General features: G+C 39.4%; 1 protein-coding gene across 1 annotated transcript in view; it reads right to left on the bottom strand.

Moving 5' to 3' along the window:
• Positions 1–14,958, bottom strand: part of LOC149089307 (uncharacterized) — a 44,842-nt gene extending 29,884 nt beyond the window's left edge. The window contains exon 1 of the mRNA XM_089239690.1: positions 14,859–14,958. The gene's annotated coding sequence lies outside the window, so the exon portion shown is untranslated. The remainder of the gene's footprint in view (positions 1–14,858) is intronic.
• Positions 14,959–16,344: the final 1,386 nt, after the last annotated feature.

Raw genomic sequence — 16,344 nt, 5'->3', positions numbered from 1 at the left:
AACCGTATGCAGACATTACATTTGCATGCATGGGAATTCTTTTTCTGCCGATAAATTTCAACAGGAATGCCGTTTTAACGTTTGCGGAGCGGCTGTTTGGAAACGCGCTAGCGCGTTTGCGTTTCATGTTAGACCAAGCATTCTTTGATGACAATTGTTTGTATTGGTGTTAGCTATCACCTCTTAAAGTTTTTGCCATCTTTTTTGAATCACCCTGTAGACTAAAATTAATCTTTTTCTTTTTTTTCTTTTCAAAGGGCATTTTACATACTTTAAACACAAATTAATTAAAAAAAAATTTTCTAACAGTTCGTTTTTGCACGTACGTGAAGAGAAGAGAGAAAAGTGTCCGATTGAGAAGTGAACTCTTTACAAAATATCTGGGCTTGTCAATGCTAAAACAACGGGACATTTAAGGAAGCGAGATATCTCGTCAAATAGGCGTGTGAGGCCGACCGAATAGCAGATGCGCCACGATAGGTGAAACACAAACGTGCAGCGTCATAAAATTGTACGTTTCTGCCGACGTGAAATGATTCGATTGACGCGGTGCTTAAAAAAAACTGCTTCAAGGGGCAAAACCCAGCTTTAGAGAAGTTTTTATTAGAGATTATTCTTAGACAACGGGATCTATTTTCTCTTAATTAACGCATTAGGTAGCGTCAACACCTGAAAAAAGAATAATATAAACGCTTTTACTTTTCTTCCTTGTTATTTATTCATTTTTATTTTTTAGTATCATGACCCTGTCGATCGACACCAGCCGCCGTCGATTGCATTTAGGGCAACGATCACCAGTCACTCCCCAGACATTCGGAATGAAAGAAAAAAATAAAGAAATAAAATGGTAATAACGGTAATAAATGAAATCGACGGTGATTAATTCCCCTCCACCCCGTTCGTGGATTAGACTGAACTAGGCTGCGTAAGGTAAAGGAAAAGAGCGAGAGAGGTAGAGATAGATCATGGCCTAAATTTGAAAAAAAAAAAAAATGGCCACCTTGAGGTCAGAGGGACAGGGTCAAAGACACGCCCATGGAAAAAAGGCTGGCCGAACCGTGAATTTCGAAACGCTCACCGTGTCGGCCTCGAACGACAGACGGGGTGTCTGGGAATAGGAGGAGGAGGGAGGGGGGGGGGAGTCCGGTCGGTCCGTTGGACGATCTTATTTCTTACAATAGTTGTCCATAGATATTTCCTCATCCGGGTTGTTTGTCTATATGGGTTCTGGTGTGTCATATGTGTAAGGTAGAGGTTCGTGGTTATTTGAAGCAGCCATAGCGCAACCACAACTAAGGAATTTGTTACATGAATACTTGAGTGTTACGTGAAGTGAATGCGAACCACCATGGCCCTCGGAGCCGCCCTTAGGGGGGGTGTGCGACAGATATGATAGCACCGGGCCCCTGCGCTCTGGAGAGCCCCGTACTTGCGGTATTAGAAACGAGAGAAATAAATATAGTGAAAAAAATTACCAAATTAATTTTTGCTGCCCGAAAATATCACAGAACAAGGGTAACAAGAATCTTCAACATTTCGGATGTCACGGGCCAAATAAAAGCATAAGGCTTGTGGGCCACCGAGTCATAAAAAGGTATTTAGAATTGAAAGACGGTATCAAGATCACAAGGGCTTGATAAAATATAGTTAGATAATACAGATATAGAGTGGTACCTTTATACGGATGGGCCCCACAGGCCCAAAGTCTTTCTTAACGGGTGGGTCCATCGGTGCCCACGCCTTCGATTGAAACAGGGGCTCTATAAAGCTCTATATTTATTCGACAATTTGATTGTGACTTTTTTCCCCATTAAATATGAAATTGCATTAATCCTAATTTGTTTTTTCATTAAATATAAATTTAAATGTAAATTTCTTCAAATTCTGAAGTTATTTTTCTCATAAAATGTGAACTTTCATTTACTCTGAAATTCTTTTTCATCGAATGTGAAAAATTTCCTGAATTTTCATCTATTCTGAAATTATTTTTCATTGATCCTGAAATAACTACACAAAAAATAATTTTTATCAATTATGGAAAATATTTTCCATTAATTATGAACTTTCAACAATTGCGAAATAATGGCCGTTCAAGTATTACGTCAGCAAATGTTTGGTCATTTTTGACCCCCTCGCCCTCCTTGTCAACAAAAGTCACCAAAACTCTGATCCCTCCATCCTCCTTGAAAGCAAAATTTCGTCATCTCTGTCCCCCCCCCTCCCCCAACTCCTAACACATATTGGTGGAATCAGAGACATACGTGGGAGGGGGGAAGTCATGGGGGGGGGACACGACCCCCCCCCCGGACGATCAAAAAATTACTTTTTAATGCAAAAATTATTTAAAAATTATTAAAATTTCGAAAGAAAATACCTTTACATGTTGTTGAAATCAATTTCTGTTAATTTCAATGGGATTTGAAGGCTAAGAACTCGATATTTCTTTTTAAGTAATTCATTGCGACCCAACCCCTAAGACAAATATGGTAGACTCATGGCACGCGGACCAAATGTCACCTGTAGGGTTATCTGAACTGGCCTGCCCCTCCCCTCAAACCTAATATTAAAAAAATGAACTAAGCGGCACATCTACAGATCGCGTAAGGGACCCGTGGCGCAATTCCAGAGCATTTAAGCGGCCCGTAGTACATTTCCAGATTACTCAAGTGACTCACGACACAGTTGCAGAACACTCTAGTGATCCGTGGCACATTTAGAGATTTCTTGAGTGACATTTGGCACAGTTTCAGAGCACTTAAATGGCCCCCAGTGCGGCTCTACTTCACTCAAGTTACCCGCGGCACATTCCCAAATTACTCAAGTGACCCATGGCGTAATTGCAATCCAATTGAATGATGCGTGGCACAGTTCCAGACAGATCACTAAAGTGGCCGTGTAGGGGATATATAATAAGGAGAATGTTAGTTCAGTTGCCCAAAAACTAGCGAAAGCTTTTTCACCATTTTGTCGCATCGATTATGATGTCGTTAAGAATATTTTATATTTTTATAAAGGGTGGTTGATGACGTAAGCCTCATCCAAACCCCCTCCCCCCCCTTGTCATCAAATGTCAGCAAATCGGAAACTCCCTCCTCCCCCCCCCTCGATACTGACGTAATACTTGCATGACTCCATACGCGTGAAATTATTTCTTCCAGCAATTATGAAATTATTTTTCATTAATTCTGAAATTATTTTTCATTAATTCTGAAATTATTTTTCATTAATTCTGAAATTATTTTTCATTAATTCTGAAATTATTTTTCATTAATTCTGAAACTATTTCTCTCATTAGTTCCGAAATGTTTTCTAAAAGTGATTTTGAAATTGCTTCTTTCACGAATTCTACATTTTCTTTCATTGGCATTTTTTTTTTCGGCATTTCTATAAATTCTGAAAATATGTAAGCCATTTCTCATCGGTGGGCCACTGCAAAATGCTTGAAGGGTCCACATGTGATGAGTTGAAGACCCCTGTCATGGAAGTATAAATACAATAGATGTTTGATTCAGGACTGAACGCATTTGTTTCTAGTTGTGGGCCAAAGGGACTCAGTGCCCCGAATCAGATAGGGGCCGCCGAATTATTGAAGGCCCTCACCAAGTCTTAAATTATTATTATTTTCATTATTTTTTTAATTTCCATGGATTCTGGACTAACTCTTTTCATTGATTCTGTTTTTATTTCTTCCATCAATATTGAATTTTCATGAATTCTGGAATAACTTCTTTCATTAATTTTGTATTTTTATCAATTCTGAAATTAATGGGCATACTTTCATTAATTCTGAATTTATATGGGTGCTGGAATTATCTCATTATAGGCTCTTATTTTTATTAGGTTTGGAATTCTCTTTTTCATTTAATTTTTTTCCTTCATTTCTTAAGCTCTGCACTTTCATCAATTCGAAATTTTCATTAATTTTTTTTTTCAGTTTACATTTAATTGTGGGGTTCCTTTTCTTTTTGGTATCTCCAGAATATTTAAGAGATATTATAATGCATGAAAGAACCGATTCCAATGCACAAACAGGCACATACATCAATATCTTCATTTCCCCGCGATGCACTCTTTGAGAACCACGGTATTAAGGAAGTAAGCCGAGTTCAGACCCGACGCGCTACGCAATGCTGAGCCGCGGAAAAACCGGTTGTGGACGACAAAAATCAGTCAAAATCACCTCAGCCACACTTCAAAAACAGGTTTTTGAGCTGCTCAGCGCGGCGTACAGCTGTGTCTGCAGAACTTGCTTCGGAAGAGGTTTTACATGATAATCATTTAAACACTCTTAATGACTTTTTCATCGGAATCATTAAAATTATTCGGGTGCACATTCAGAATTCCAATTTAATGAGTCCCATTGACTGGATCCACACCAAGAATTTTAGTTCCGAGAGACGTTGATGGTGAACTTGGCGCCGATTTACTTCGGGCGGGAGAGAAAAGACATCGTTTCCCCTGCATCTAATTGGTCCTCTGAGTCGGATTGCTGTTCGCTCGCCTCAACTTGAATCTTCTGCCGCAGCGGGTGCACCAGCGCAGTTTGTTCTGCGCCATAAACGCCAGCAGGCACCTTCGATGCGCGTACCTCGCCGCACCGCCGCAATTGCACGTCACCTTCATTCGAGAGGTGGGGCCGACCTTCAGGCAGAATCGGCACGTCGCTTTGGTCTGGAAACGATTCCATTTGTCCTGAAACCACCCGACTAAATCCATGATGCCTCGCTGCTGCCGTCTCAAGATGAAGTAGACTTCTTTTAACTCTCAAACAGCTCTTTTTTGCAAATAAAGCTCGATCGTAAATGCTGATTTTGGCCGAAACAATAACGTTGGGCAGAATATTTACTGGACCGTCCGACGCCGCGAACTTGTTGCAGGAATTAGCTCAATCTACTGTGTGATGAGTTTTTTGTGATTGAACGTTGATTGTTGCTTTCTTGAAAACTTACACAAGAAAGAAACGAAAATCCGATCACCTTGCTATTATTGTTATCATTAAGGGCGCGGCCATTGTAAAGGTGCTGTCGCACGGATCGCCTCGATAGCAATCACTTAATGGCTTTCAATACAAAGGCCCCAGAACAAAATAGAACGACCGACTACGACCAGGCTCTGTTGCCTACGCGATATTTATATATACTGCTCATTGCCCCTAGGGCGTTGTGGTGTGGAAAAAAAATTCCGATTTACAAGGAGGAAAAAAATAATTAGGGTTCTTATCGGGTGGGACCTGCGCTACAGGTTACAAAAATGGTTTGCTTAAATTGTCTGGGAATGGCACTTGAATGATTTGGGACTAAACCGCAAGCAACTTGAGCGGTGTGGAATGGCACCGTGGGTCTCTTAAGTACTCTGGAAATGTGTCGTGAGCCTTTCCTTTTTGAACCGAACAAGGCCCAGACTTTATCGCCCATCGCCAATTTCAGCCATTGCCACGAAGAGGGACAAGATGTGTCACGCGGACCACTTGCGTGATCTGCAAATGTGCCGCAGGTCACTCCAGTTATCTATAAATATGTCGCGGGATGCTTAAGTGCTCTAGAACTGTACTGCAGTTCGCTTAAGTGATCGCTCCAATATGCCACGGGTTGACCATATGCCCACTGCTACTAAATCAGACATGCAGTTCGTCCATATTCCTCCGTGGAACTTCTAACGAATTGGTACATGTTGGAATGCGTCTGTGTGCGTGTGTAGCGAACCTTCCGCGAAGTTTGTTTCTGTGTAATGTTTGTTATGTGCAGTGCTGTCATCTGCCATCAATGTTTCTAACTATGCATGAAGTGTAATGATTGAATAGTATACCGTTGTAGGAATGTTGCTCTCTGCGGCGGGACTTCTTAACAGGGACATCGGCTCACATTTGTGGCTCGAAGTTGGAAACCACAGAAAATCAAGACCATATGCCCTCTACTTCCTTCTTGTAATTTTTGCCGTCCCGACTTTTTTATAAAAATGCCCCATTTCTCCCGTATATTCAACGAAGCCGGCGCAACGTGAATTTTAATGCTTTACTAATAATAAATCAAAGGATATAATTATTTTCCCAAATTATTATACAATGTATTAGGATAATTATGAGTGAAAATACAGTATATAGTATATATAATGTTTCAAGTTCTATGCTGATGTCACTGTTTTTTTCCAAGGGGTAGAAATCACGTCAGGTCATTTTGTGAGAAATTCTCTCCCTTGTTCTATCTACTTATATTATACATTACTACTACTATTTAAGCGTATATGCACCTCATATATATTCCTCTACGGAATTTCCAATGAAGGAATATGTGTTCTGAGTTTGTAAATGCGGCCCTAACGTATTTATGTTGGCCGAGTTTGTTTCGTGTTCGGGCTGGTGTCGCCACCTGCCATCAAGATTTTGAAATGTAGATAACAACTGCTTGAATTTCCAGGTTATGTAAGTATAATGTTGGGGGGGGGGGAGGTCTGCCTGCTGCGAGAGGGACAACGTCGGGAGAAATCGCGGTCTCAGCAGTCATCGGACCGTGTTGAAATCGGTCATCGAAAGTAAACAGCGGTCTACGAACTGCGTTCATCCGGTCGCCGTATAGTGTGCCTTTTTGTACCCGAGACCTTGCTCTTTTTGGATAATCCACGTCGAGAGAAATCACGGTAAGTTGTTTTTTTCTGAGCGATTTTCTCAACATGTCATCCTCTAAGATTTTAGATTACGAACCCGTTGATGCTGTTTGCTACTGCCATGAGAAAATTTACCAGTCGGTTACTTTAGATTGGGAACGCTTTTGTAAAAATTTCATGTCTAGTCAAGATTGGACAGAAAGATTCAGCCTTCTTAACGAGTTTTTGTGGAAGTATCAGGGGACAATACGAACGTCGGTCGACTTAAACTGGATAATGGTGGAAACTGGGAAATGTATTGCAGGGCGAATCTTCAAAAATAAATTTGAGGAAATAACTAAATTTGACGGGCACAGTCTGACAAATCCGGTAGGTTGCAAAAGGAACAATCCCTTGTGGAAATTTTTAGTTCCTTGATCAATAATCACAGACCCTCCCGTGCTTTTATGACGAATACCCAGGACTGTTGGCAATGAAACGCAAATTACTGATGGCGAACCGCGTAAAAGTTCATGAAAATCGGCCCCCCCTCCCACATGAAAATTTTGATAATGCTAATTCTACATCTCTTAACAACAGGGGCACCCATAACGAAACATACATCACGGTTAGTCAGGAAAATTGGGGTAAATCGAAAAGCTATTCATACTTAGAATGAGACAACCATAAGTATTCTTTACGGGCATTGTGCAATATTTTATCATGTGTATATATTGTTTATAATTTTTGTTAATTGCATTTTTAATTGGATTGCTGTATTTATGAAATATATGACATCCATATTTGTTATGGGCATCTTTTTCTCAGCCACCTCGTTGGGCATTTTGCCTGTTGTGGCGTTGTATTTGTATTCCCATCAAAGTATTGCTACCTCATAAAACCTAGAAATTTTTAAATCTAAAGATTCCACTCAGTTCAACTCAGTCGTGTGTATGTCCGGCCCACCCTTGAGTTTTGCTCACAGGTCTGGAGCCCACATAAGATCGAATACATAATGCTCCTAGAAAAGCCCCAAAGATCTTTTACAAAACGATTGCCAGGCCTGGGTGGACTGTCCTTCTCTGAGAGACTTGGAGTTTAACTGTTTCCGACTTGAAAATGTGTACTAAATGGTCCATAACATGGTATATTTACTATCGGGCGTCTCATTTGTTTTTGTCATCATTGACCGCCAGGTTAACCTGCGGGGACACCCATATCAAATACAGATCCCGATGGCCATAAGAGATTGCTTCTTCCACGGCTTCAAATGAAGATCAGCCAGACTATGGAATAGACTACCATCAGAACTTGTGTGATCATCATACTCAAGATTCGCTGAAACCGTTGCTGACTTTGACCTTGCTCCGTTTACAAAGTGCTTCCCTTTCTAAATGTTATGTCTTGTTTGTATGTTTTTATCCAGTGTAAGCGCTTTATATGCCTTCTGGCGCTTTACTGAATAAATAACTCCACAACCGAAATGGTTGCCTAAAGAATTTTTAGAGCTGCAATCAAGAATTTTCCACGAGCTTCAACCTCCAGATCTCTGAAACGGAGGGGAACTTCGCGAACTCTCGAGTGCAAGCTTCTAAAGAACATTCTCACTCTAGTTCTATGGGCCTCAGCATCAAACCTTTTAGGGAAGAGTAGAAATCGGGCAGAAATTTACTTTCAACCATCGAATCACATTACTCCGGTCACCAGTATCGAGACAACTGGTAGCGCCAACCACAGTGCGACTCAAAAATGAATCTTTGCAAGAACATTCTACGATTCTTTCTTGTGATGGCGACTCGGACGTCAACCATAATTCCACATACGAAGTGTTTGTTTGAGTTTGCAAAGTCGTGTTTTGAGGATATTATGAAGAGATATGCTCCAATTTCAAATTCCTAACTTTACCCTCTGGAAAACTTTTGAAGTCTTTTTTCCCCCACTATCCTATATTTTTCTTTTAGAATTCTTTTATTTTCCATCTATAACAATTTTTATTTCAGCTAAATAAACTGCAGATTTTCACCCGTCAATTTGATGATCAATGGCGTATCTTAGCAAAAAATAGTGGTTTTTTTATTTGCGTTACAGCTTAAGCTGGTGTTTTTTTCCCTCATGCCCTCCTGAGCGAGAGTGGCTGCTGAAATTGGTGTATAGGTAGTTACAGCTCTAAAAATTCTTGAGTTAATAAATTTTTACGATCATAACAATATCTGATGTGTCTGAAAAACTGTCTCCAGCCAGTGTTGAAATGACTGTTTCGACCAATAGCGTTCAAGATTTTGTGACGGCACGCAAACAGACGGATTTCTGTTGTCTGTGTAGCATTAGCGACATTTAACTTGAAGCTTCTGGGGCAAACATTAAATTTTTAATAAATTTAAACTTAGCCTGGGCTTTGTTTTCCTCTTATGCCATGACCACGAATCCTGTGATTTTGTCGATAAGTCTTTTTTACTCATACACAACACACTTACATGCATTCGTAAATAACTTCCACAGTAGTCTTTTTTCTCCATTGGTCTATCTGGGCAGCATGCTGATCTGGGCCGCTATGTAATCCCACAATCAGCCACTTTTGAACTGGTCTAGTCTGCTGCGAGAGTTCTGCAATTGAAGTCCCAGTAAAGAAAAGGTGCTCGGATTTCACGAGAGGGCGGGTTTCAATACGAGTAGCAGACTACTTGATTGAATGATTTGAGACAGTGTTGCGGGTCACTTGAATGATCTGTAAATGCACTGCTAGCCACTTGAGTGACCCGGAAATGCGCTGCGGATCATTTAAGGGATGTGGAACTGCACCGCAGGTAAATTTACTGATCTGTAAATGCACTGCTAGCCACTTGAGTGACCCGGAAATGCGCTGCGGATCATTTAAGGGATGTGGAACTGCACCGCAGGTAAATTTACTGATCTGTAAAAGCACCACGGACTGCTCGAATGCTCCGGAACAGTATCGCGGGTCCGTCAGGTGATTCATAAATATGTCGCGGGTAGCTTGAATGGGACGTGGGGCACTTCAGTGATTTAAAACAACTCCGGAGGTCACTTGAATGACCTAAATATGCCGCATGCAACTTAAGGGATCTGCTGCACGTCACTCAAATTCTATGTTAATTAGTCGCGGACCACTCAAATGACCTGTTTATGTGCCACTTAGTTGATTTTTACAAAATTAGGTTTGAGGTCATGGTCCTCAACCACGAGGGCCACATTTGGCCCGCGGGTCACGGGGTGAGCAATCATGTAGTAGAGGCAAGTGTGAATTTTCTTTCTAGGAATCATCATCTCTATAGAAACAACCTGTTTCATATATATCTTGTGAGAGCTGTAACATTAATATTGGGTTTTAAGCTGTGCAAAACTATATAAGCAACTTACTCCGGCTCGGCGAATATTATTCATCATGCAAGGGTTCCCCAGAGAGCATGTATTTTCTTAATGGGGAAAAATAATACGGCACCGAAATTCCTCCCGTAACGACAATATTGAAATTTTTGCTTTTTACGAAAACCTCTACAACATATAGTTAATGGTAATTAAATATATATTTACCACTACTGTATATAAAAATAATTTTTATAAACAAAATATTTAGAACTTATGGTATTGTATGTTAAAATAAGTTATACTAAGTTAAAAAAAATCTGAGAGTAGGTACAAATACAAATACAAATACAAATACAACGCCACAACAGGCAAAATGCCCAACGAGGTGGCTGATAAAAAGATGCCCATAAAAATATGGTTGTCATATGTTTCAAAAATACAGCAACCCAATTAAAAATGCAATTAACACAAATTACAAACAATATATACACATGATAAAATATTATACAATGCCCATAAAGAATACTTATGGTTGTCTTATTCTAAGAATGGATAGCTTCTCGATTTACCCCAACATGTTTATCGTATTTCTTTTTAAACGTGTCAATTGTGTTACAATTTACTACCTCCGGGGGTAAGCTATTCCATTTATTAACAACCCTATTGGAGAAAAATTCCCTGCGACACCATAACCTTGCATTGTCCCTCACCAATCGATACTGGTGTCCCCTTGTAAAAGCAGTCGATTGGCGGTGTACTAAAAGTTCATGGTCCATCCTATCCATCCCATTGAAAATTTTGAACACTTCGATCATATCTCCTCGACACCTGCGTTCATCCAATGTAAACATATTCAAAAAATGAAGTCTTTCTTCATAACTCAAGCCCTGTGTGCCAATAAGGACACGCGTAGCTCTTCTCTGCACCCCTTCAACCAAGTCTATGTCCCTCTGTAGGTATGGTCTCCAAAACCTTACAGCATACTCCAGTCCAGGACGAACTAAGCCTCGAAAAAGCGGAAGAATGACTTTAGGAGAACGCGAAGAGACCTTTTTGAAAATGAGACCAAGCATTCTATTCGATTTTTTGACAACCGCTGAACAATGTTCAGAAAACTTAAGTCGCTCGTCAATGAGAATTCCCAAATCGGTGACTCTAGTTGCATCCGGGATAGTGACACCATTCAACTCGTAAGAGAACCGTGGGTTGTTCGAACCAAAATGAGCGACCATGCACTTATCTACGCTAAACGTCATGCTCCATTCATTTGCCCATGCTGCAATCTTGTTTAAGTTGGTCTGGAGCAACTCCCTATCGCTTTCATTCCCGATTACCCCCATTAGCTTCACATCATCTGCGAATTTGCTAGTAATTCCATCGATACCTAACGGAGGTACTGGCCTCCAATTACATTCAAGTTGTCTTAAATATACGTACATTTAATTATTTTATTTTTGTTCTCCGTTGAAACAATAGAGAGCGCAGCCTTCATGATGAAAAGTAAAAATCTTAGGTATTGCGATCATTGTAATTAAATATAAATTTCAATTCATTGATGTCTGATTTATTCGAGAAGCTTTGAATGATCCTTCATCAGTTTTCAATATACAAACTATACTAACGTTGTGAAACGGCAATTGAATTGTTCCCTGCATGATCGGATACACCTCTAAGGGCGGTATTCACTGACATGGTTTGAACTATAGTCACATTTTTTGATGAGAGATCAACATAAATTGGTTAAAAACCTGAATTTAACCAATCCGTGTCGATCTCTCATCAAAAAATTGTGACTAGTTTAAACCATGTCGGTGAATACGGCCGTTAATCGGATATTGTGTGCTGGGGGTCGTTGATATCCGATCAAGCAGATTCGACTGTATTGCATCAGTTGTCACAGAGGGAAAACTTTGAAAGCTAAGCGACAGATTTTATATGTCATTTCTCTAATTAATTTCAAAGTTTGCGCACCGATCTACAAGGTTGAAATGGAACCACCAACAGTACAGTTTGCTGTTATCCCAGGTTGCTGTGCTTGGGTGATTATCAAGACTGCATATGTCAAAAAAGCACCGATCGATGTCAGAATATCACTGTTGCTGATTTTCATGATGTTTCCGGCTGACATGAATATAACCTCTCTGTCGATTATTGCTCTCAGAAGCTGCAATTTTTTGGGGTCGATCCGTTGAGAATAGATCCCATCTTCGTAGATGCTTCTATAGATACCTCTGATTTTTTCTTGAGAAGAAGGTATTCGTGAAGATATAATTATGGTTCCAAATAACGAGCAAGCATTGTGTAGCATGATGCATGTCGTTGCACCAGCGGGCTCTCCATCACTGAAGATGTTGGTCATAAAGATCAGCTCGGTAAGACAGACAAACAACGTGAGAAAAAGTTGTGCCAAGAGAATGAACAACGGCCCTGAGAAAACATCGTTAAATCGTCGCACGATGTTCAGTATCTTTCTTTGTTGATCAAACACGTCATGTATATTTTCGTCAGAAATACCATTCACAGATCTGATTCGAAATGAATCTAACATGCAATAAATGCGTTCGCTCAGAAGATTGTACGCGAACAAAATTAGTGTAGGAAGTATGAGAATGGTGACGTAATATGTTATCTGCCCAATCACCACAAAGGATATCGATAAACTTGGGGGATGAATTACAGTATTGAAGTTATAGTACCTGATATAGACGCCCCTATAATCCTTAATGTAAATGACGATGTCCAATCCAAGTACAGAAAACATCAGGACCAACGAAAAAAGGAATAACTTGTAAGCCAAATTGCTGTTCGGCAAAAAGCCATCTTTCCGAATCATTTCATTTAAAGCTTTCTCAAGTGCTAGAATCTTGTTAGATTGGATCTGGAAAGATAACCAGATGCCAAAACATATCAATAGTAGCAACATTGCGGGCACATGGATGATGAAAATATTCGATCTGTAGATCACCAAGCTCACGATCCGGAGGGCGAACACGTAAGTGAAACACAATGCGCTGAAAACTGAAAACTTGCTGCAAAAGATCTTCCTGAGAATCCCCCTGTGATTGTTCGTGTCGATACCACACAACCTCAGCACTTGCGTAGCACGTCGATTGTGTTTATCATTTCCGGAATCATCAACTGTATTTCCTTTCTGCAAAAACTGCGGCAAGTCTACTCGAAGTGTTTTCAATGCGGAGCCACTTGCAATATCTCTGATATTGATGACAGCCATGACCAATATTATATAATCTTCTGACTCTTACGATTGACAGAATGATACTAGTTTTAGCTGTACGAGGTGACTATTTGATCAAATCGAAGATGACTTCACTTTCCGGTATGACTTCGAGTCAGTGCAAAGCTAAACACATAGACGATATCTTCTTCGTCACACTGCTGACGAGATATGTTTAAACAGGAATAAGATATATTTGACACGCGGGTGTTCGTGTCATCGAATAACGATTATTGGCACGAAATAAAATGTCGAAAAGATATATCGATTGATATACAGCTTCATTTGAATGATATCTCTTCACGAAGAAGGCGGTTATTAAGTCTAATATCATATCAAATGTTTCTCTCATTGGTTCTCATAGAATGTAAAGCGCAGTAATACTTTGATAGGTTATTTGTTTTTATAATCGATACTTTTATATTCATCCTGGTCATGACATCCGTAGATTTTGTGCCCCGTTTGAATTAAAATTGTGATGTTAATCGATATATATATCTATACTAACAGTAGAAGCTGAATATTGATTAATGTATCGGACTACGTTGAAAACGTCATTTTGACGTTCATATATACTGGTTTTTTTTTGCATTTCTTATGAAAGCCCTAGTTTTTTGTAATTACAATCCAGACCTTGTTTTGTTTATATAATGCTTAGAGAACCGAAGTTACGCCCAACTTTGGTGTTGCGTTTTTGCATTCAAGTAATCCGTGGATAGAAACGTTAAACGTGTTTTACGAAGAATCCTATTTGGGGCATTTTACCTGTGTTTCAAACATTGTTTAAATAAATACAATTATCGATTGTATCATCGCAAAATATTAATGTATTTTGGCTTATATTGTTGAAATTATGAACCACAAAATCTAAGGTCTATCACATGTATTTATCTTAATGTTTTATACATTATTATGTTTAATAATTTATAAAAATTCACACGTGCATCAACAGATTTGGGTGTAACTTATGAGCATGCCAAACAATTCTTCAAATTTTGGTTCATAATCTGCAAACTATGAAAATAACAAATAATTTCATTTATAAAATTTTTCGCAATCGTGTTTCGAATATTACACGGATTTTGCTTAAAATTTGGCATCAAAATGAGTTTTTCGAGTGAAATGGCATAGGGGGTAGTCCAAAATTTGTTATCGCTTTAACTTTTTTGAGTCACTTTCTGTCGAAAAATGTTATTAAAGATTTCACTCTCCAGTACCATTTTGTAAAAAAAAAGGTGCCAAGAAATGTAATCTGACCCCTTAGTGAGAGAGAGAGAAGAAACCAGAATGTTTTCTTTGGATGGAATTAATGTGCTATACGATAGCATGGTATGATATGATTAGGTCTTTTCTCATCACGAAAAGACAGAGTAGGCGGGCGAAAAGTCCTTGACACATTAAAAAAATAATAATAAATCAATCAATTGCCATAAAAAATTGAATTAATGAGCTCAAAGACGCACACTTTTTCTTGAATTTTTTACACAGGCTGATCAGTTTTATAACTTTGCCTGAAGCAGGGCGAGAGGTTGTCTTCCTCTATCCTCAAAAGAGGGTTTTTTTTTAATAATGAATTATATTAAACTTATTGAATTATATTGAGTGGCTTAGTATGATATATTGAACTACATTTCAATCCACTGTGATTTGTAGCAGCGCTTTATTACCAGCCACTTGGCAAGTTTTGAGAGAAATATCAGTTATAATTGGTGCTTACCTTTGGCACATAGGCGGAGATAGACTTAGAAGTCTGGAGGGGCACGATGATGAGGATGCCAATTCATACATACAGATATACCTTAGATCAGTCGACTCCACCTTTGACGCTATGGGGCAATGCCCCCCCTCCCCCCCGTATCTTCGCCCATGCTTTGGCATTTTTTTAAGCGACAATTGGTGTACGCGTTTGGAATCATAACTGTCTGTTATTGTTTCGAAGAGATATAATTAGCCTTTTTAATAGGAAATGAAATTTTTATTTTCGTGCTGCCATCTAGCAGTGACTGTGAGAAAATAAAACGTTCTCAAGATCTTTTCATTTTTTCCCTCCTACTTTTTCCATAAGCACATTTTCCGTTATCTAGTATTTGACGAACGTGAATTGAAGGTGCTGTTTGTTTATGAATATTGTTCACAGTGGATCAAGATATATCTTATGCTTGGACGTGGGTGGAAAATTCATCGCCAACAATTCGCCAGAAAATTCACCGACTTCGCAATTCACTGAAATTAAAATACACCGCTGAGAAAATCCACCACCACACAAATATTCTCCAACTTCACAATTCATCAGCAAGTGACGTTGAGTGAGTGGATGAGTAGGTGAGAGTGATTGATCAAGTGAGTCAGCGAGTGAGCAGCCAGCAAATGAGCGAGTTAGCGAATCATACCGCCATCCACTCACTTGGTAACTCACCCACTGATTCCGTCATTCATACTGTCACTCACTCACTTTTTCAGACACTATATGGACACTGAATCCCTCACCATCTCGCTTTAAAACTCATACGATTATCCACTTACAATCGCTCATTCAGTTTGTAACTCACCCACTCACTCGACCACAAATACGGTCACTCACCCATTCACTTGGTTACTTTTACGGTTCCTCACTCAATCGCTCTCACTTGGTCACACACACACACGTGGATACTCCCTCACACACTCATTCATAAAGTTACTCAAATAGTTCCCCATAAAGTTACTCAATCGATCACTCATCAAATTACTCATTCAGGGCGGTATTCACCGACCTGTAGTTACAATTTTTGGATAAGAGATCAACATAGATTGGTTAAAACCCTGAATTTAACCAATCCGTGTCGATCTCTTATCAAAAAATTGTGATTATAGCTTAAACCATGTCGTCTAATACCGCCCTCACTCACTCACTAACTTTTTTCACTAACTCATTCGGTCACTCACTCACTGACTTTTTTCGCTAACTCATTCGGTCACTCACTATCTTATATATTCATTCGATTGCTCAATCACACGGTCACTCACACAGTGGTGAGGCTCTAATGTCGGCGAATTGCTAAAATTAGGCGGCGAAATGCTACCGATGAATTGTAGTCTGTGAATTGCGTGGCAGTGAATCACTGTCGGTAAATTTTCCATCTACCTGTGAATTTCGTGGTGCTCAATTTTCCCGTTTTATAAACATAAGCATGAAAAATTTTTCCAGAAAAGGGAGTAAAAAA

Source organism: Pholcus phalangioides, unplaced genomic scaffold (assembly GCF_987345545.1).
Source record: "Pholcus phalangioides strain wild (caught in Gottingen) unplaced genomic scaffold, Ppha-v1.0 ptg000002l_1, whole genome shotgun sequence".
In the NCBI taxonomy this organism is placed as follows: Eukaryota; Metazoa; Arthropoda; class Arachnida; order Araneae; family Pholcidae; genus Pholcus; species Pholcus phalangioides.
The sequence above is the reverse complement of the archived record's forward strand: the minus strand, read 5'-3'. Positions and strand labels throughout refer to the sequence as shown.